We start from the raw sequence: 5,000 nt of genomic DNA, 5'->3' as shown, positions 1-5,000 counted from the left end.
CCGCCTGCCCCTTGTGACGTCACAAGTAGCCGAGGAGGGGTAACAGGGCGCTTCCGGGCCCGGGCTCCCGAGCTGCCTGTGACGTCACGCCGTGCCCGAGCGGGCCCTGGCTTGAAGCAGGCGGCGGCTCGGGATGACACGGGCACCCGCGTAGCTCCAAGGCAGGGAGCAGGCCGTGGCCTGAGCCTCTCGCGGCGAAGTCACGCCTGGACTAGGACGTGATGGGCCTGGGCCGGGCCGTGGCTGGTGGGCTCTCACGCGAGGGGGTCTCCTGCAGCTTTCGAGCCGGTAGGCAGGCCGGCGGCGAGGCGAGGCCTGGCTTATGCAGCGCCCCTCGTGATCTCACCTTCAACTGGGGAGGCGACGGGGCCAGCGCAGCTGCCGGCTAGCGTACGGACGCGAGGGTCGGAACCGGCAGGGAAGAGTTCGGCTGAGACGGGATCGAACGCGGACCTGAAAACACGCGACGAGAATCACGAACGGAGAGGTCAAGCGGAAGCCTGACCAGCGCTAGGGCATCGATTCAGAAACGGTTCAGGAGCTCACGCTCTGCCCACGCACGTGCGCCCGCCTGCCCCGCACCCCCACAAGCTGCCCGGCCCGAAGCCGTCTGCCTGGGGCTGCCCGCGCGCGCACGCGTATACGGCCGCCCCCCCATCCCGCCAAAGCCGCCCCACCCGCCACGTGCTTCTCCGTGAGACCGGCGGCGCCCCCCCAACACCGCCGCTTGGCCCGCGACGAGCCCGCCCCCCCCCCCCCCCCCCCCCAACCCTCCCGCCACCAGGTTCACCGTGACACCGGCCGCCCCCCCCACCCCCCAGCCCACCCACCCCCCCCCCGCCACCCCCCGCCCCATCCCACCCCCCCACCCCCCGCCCCCGCCACCCCCGGGGTTCGCGAGGAGACCGGCCGCCCCCTACCTCCGGCCCGCTTTCCACCAGCAGCAGCACATTGGCCGCTCCAGGGAAGGAAGGCGGGAGACCTTAGGACCCAGCGGCGTCGCCGCCGCCGCCTCCGTGCCGGGGGGCCCGGAGGGGCCTCCCGCCGGCGGCGGCGATGATGGGTGGCGCGTGTTTTGGACGCTGAGCCCCCGCAGCTGCCGAGTCCCTGCCGCGCCGTGCCCGCGGCCCGGCTCCCCGCCTTCCTCAGTCGGTCGCTCGGCCGCCCGCCCTCCTGCCCGCCTGCTCCGTTCCCGCCCCGGGTTGAAAGCCAAACGAACGCCGAAGGGGTGGGAGGGAGAGCAGCGACGGGGCGGGGGTGTGTGTGTAACAACAGAAACCGCTCCCCACCAACACCACCCCCCCACCACCCCCCCCCCCCCCCCGCCCCCCCACCGCCGCAACGAGCTCTGTCGACCCCCCTGCCGACCCCCCCCCAACCCCCACCCCTCCCGCCACCAGGTCCACCGTGACACCGGCCGCCCCCTGCCACCCCCGGGGTTCGCGAGGAGACCGGCCGCCCCCTACCTCCGGCCCGCTTTCCACCAGCAGCAGCACATTGGCCGCTCCAGGGAAGGAAGGCGGGAGACCTTAGGACCCAGCGGCGTCGCCGCCGCCGCCTCCGTGCCGGGGGGCCCGGAGGGGCCTCCCGCCGGCGGCGGCGATGATGGGTGGCGCGTGTTTTGGACGCTGAGCCCCCGCAGCTGCCGAGTCCCTGCCGCGCCGTGCCCGCGGCCCGGCTCCCCGCCTTCCTCAGTCGGTCGCTCGGCCGCCCGCCCTCCTGCCCGCCTGCTCCGTTCCCGCCGCGGGTTGAAAGCCAAACGAACGCCGAAGGGGTGGGAGGGAGAGCAGCGAGGGCGGGTGGTGGTGGTGGTGGTGGTGGTGGTGTAACAGAAACCGCCCCCGATCCCCCACCCCCCAGCCGTAGTGCTCCGCGGCGCCGAGGAGGCTGCGGTCGGTTGGCGGCCGCACCCACCGCCCTGCAGCTCCGGAGTTGCAGCGGTGGGGCGGGGACCAACGGCTCTTCGGGCGCGCGGGCGACGGTGGGGGTCGGGGGGCTGGGGGGGGTGGGGGGCTGGGGGTGTCTGTGTGTGTGCGCGTGCGTGCGTGCGTGTGTGTGTGTGTGTGTGTCTGTGTCTGTGTGTGCGTGTGTGTGTGTGCGCGCCTGTGTCTCTCTCTCGCGCGCGCGCGCTCTCTCTCTCTCTCTCTCTCTCTCTCTCTGTGTCTCTGCGTGTGTGTCCGAGCTCGTGTGTGTCGCGGCGGGGGGGGGGGGGGGGGGGGAACAAACAACAAAACAACAATCCGAACAACACACACACACACACACACACGCGCGCACACACCCCCACACCCCCTATTCCCACACATAAAGCCCGGGAGCCCCCTTCCCACCCCCCCACCCCAACCCCGTCGAAAAAAACCTAAACGCGAATGCCAGCGAGCGCCTGGCAACGCCGGGACCCGGACCCGGACCCGGACCCGGACCCGGACCCGGTGAAGGGCGCCCGGTGCCCACGCCTCTGCGGCACAGCGAAAGGCGGGGGGAAAGAAACAAAATAAAAACACACACACGCACCCCCACCCCCCCCCCCACCCCCCCTCCCCCGAGACTAAAGCTAAACCCACGCTGCGAAACCAAAAGCTGAAGCCGAGGACCGCCCGGCAGCGCCGGGACCCCGACCCGGCGAAAAGCGCCCGGTTCCCGATGCGAACTCGCTCCAGCGAGACGGGCGTCTCCGTTGGGGGTGAGGTGCGGGGAACGTCGCCGCTTCTGCCGGGTCCCCTGGCAGCCGCGGGAAGCGGGGGGGGGGAGTGGCGGGCGGCGCCGTGCGGCGCGGAGTGGCGCGGCGCAGAGGGGCTGACTGGCGGCCGAGGGGGCGGGCAGCGAATGATGCCAGCGACTGCATGGCAGCCAACGGGTCGGGGCGGGGGGGTGGGGGGGCTGGTGCTGCGTGCACATGAGAGCGCGGCGGGGCGCGGGGGTGCGGGGGTGCGTTAAGAAAAAAAATTTCCCTTTTCATTTATTTTTTTTCGGATTTCATTGGCATCTATCGAAACAAAAATGTCTCGCACGACGCGGCCGCCAGGTCTACCCGCCTCCGGGGCGTGAAGCGGCCGACAGGTCTGCCCGCCTCCGGGGCGTGAGGCGGCCGTCAGGTCTACCCGCCTCCGCGGCGTGAGGCGGCCGTCAGGTCTACCCGCCTCCGCGGCGTGTGGCGGCCGTCAGGTCTACCCGCCTCCGGGGCGTGTGGCGGCCGTCAGGTCTACCCGCCTCCGGGGCGTGAGGCGGCCGTCAGGTCTACCCGCCTCCGGGGCGTGTGGCGGCCGTCAGGTCTACCCGCCTCCGGGGCGTGTGGCGGCCGTCAGGTCTACCCGCCTCCGGGGCGTGAGGCGGCCGTCAGGTCTACCCGCCTCCGCGGCGTGAGGCGGCCGTCAGGTCTACCCGCCTCCGGGGCGTGAGGCGGCCGTCAGGTCTACCCGCCTCCGGGGCGTGAGGCGGCCGTCAGGTCTACCCGCCTCCGGGGCGTGTGGCGGCCGTCAGGTCTACCCGCCTCCGGGGCGCGAGGCGGCCGTCAGGTCTACCCGCCTCCGGGGCGCGACGCGGCCGTCAGGTCTACCCGCCTCCGGGGCGTGAGGCGGCCGTCAGGTCTACCCGCCTCCGGGGCGTGAGGCGGCCGTCAGGTCTACCCGCTTCCGCGGCGTGAGGCGGCCGTCAGGTCTACCCGCCTCCGGGGCGTGAGGCGGCCGTCAGGTCTACCCGCCTCCGGGGCGTGAGGCGGCCGTCAGGTCTACCCGCTTCCGGGGCGTGAGGCGGCCGTCAGGTCTACCCGCCTCCGGGGCGTGAGGCGGCCGTCAGGTCTACCCGCTTCCGGGGCGTGAGGCGGCCGTCAGGTCTACCCGCCTCCGGGGCGTGTGGCGGCCGTCAGGTCTACCCGCCTCCGCGGCGTGTGGCGGCCGTCAGGTCTACCCGCTTCCAGGGCGTGAGGCGGCCGTCAGGTCTACCCGCCTCCGGGGCGTGAGGCGGCCGTCAGGTCTACCCACCTCCGAGGCGACCGGCGGTGGCCGCTAGGTGTACCCGGCTCCACGTTGCCGGCGGCCGGCTCAGCGTCCGTAGAAAGGGCTGCCAGGTCTACCCGGCTCCGTCGGGACTTAGAGCGCGGGCAGACCTGTTGGCTCCGGCAGTTCCTCCAAGGGGTCGCTGTTTCGCGCTGCCTCCAGTTAGGTCATCGTAAGAGGCGGCGTCTCTGCAGCGCCTCCCCCGCTGGCAGGCAGACACTGCCTTTAAGCGCCCCTTTCCGGCGCGGACCCATATTCTCCTTATATAGGGGCACGAGGCGTCTCTGCTCCAGACAAGCGCCACCGAGCGAGGGCACGCGGCTTAGCCGGCCAAGTGGAATGCTGGGCGGCCGCAGACGGTGGTTTCCCCCGGGGAATTGGGCACGGTTCTCAAGCCGGTGCTCTGTCAGGCGAGCGTGCACGGAACCGAGAGCACCCAGAGAGATGCCGAACGGCACGAAGCCGGGCGGCGTTGGGGCGGTCGCTGCCGAGTGGTGAGAAAAGGACGGGCAGAGGTGCACGGGAGAGGCCGAAGACCGGTGGCCGGAGGCGGCTGGCGGCACTTGAACGCTGGATACTGGGGGGGGGGAGCCGAGCTGTGAGACTACCGTGGGTGGTTACCCCCGTCCCCCCCCGGTCCCCCGAGAGCCCGATGATGGCGGAGGGGGGGAGCGCCGGTATGTGTGTTGACACAGCGGTGCTCCGTACGGTTCCAGCCCGTCGGGGGCTGTTGCCCAGCTCCTTGAGGGGGCCTTGGGGATGGGAGGAGAGGTGGCGGCGGCGGCACCTGCTCCCTTTGTTTGCCGGCCTTAAGCCGGAGCCCGTGGCATGGGCACGCCACGGTTTTGGCTGGTCGCGGTGGCCGGCAGCTGGATGCAGACGGCCCGGGGGGGGTGTGTCTCGAGCCACCGGTGGGTGGCCCCCCCCCCGGCCCCCCGAGAGCCCGACGATGGTAAGGCGAGAGGCGGCGGCGCCTCCCTGGTTCTTGGTTTACTCCTTTCGTTG

Source organism: Athene noctua, unplaced genomic scaffold, assembly GCF_965140245.1.
Source record: "Athene noctua unplaced genomic scaffold, bAthNoc1.hap1.1 HAP1_HAP1_scaffold_280, whole genome shotgun sequence".
NCBI classification, from domain to species: Eukaryota; Metazoa; Chordata; class Aves; order Strigiformes; family Strigidae; genus Athene; species Athene noctua.
Note: the sequence above shows the minus strand (reverse complement) of the source record.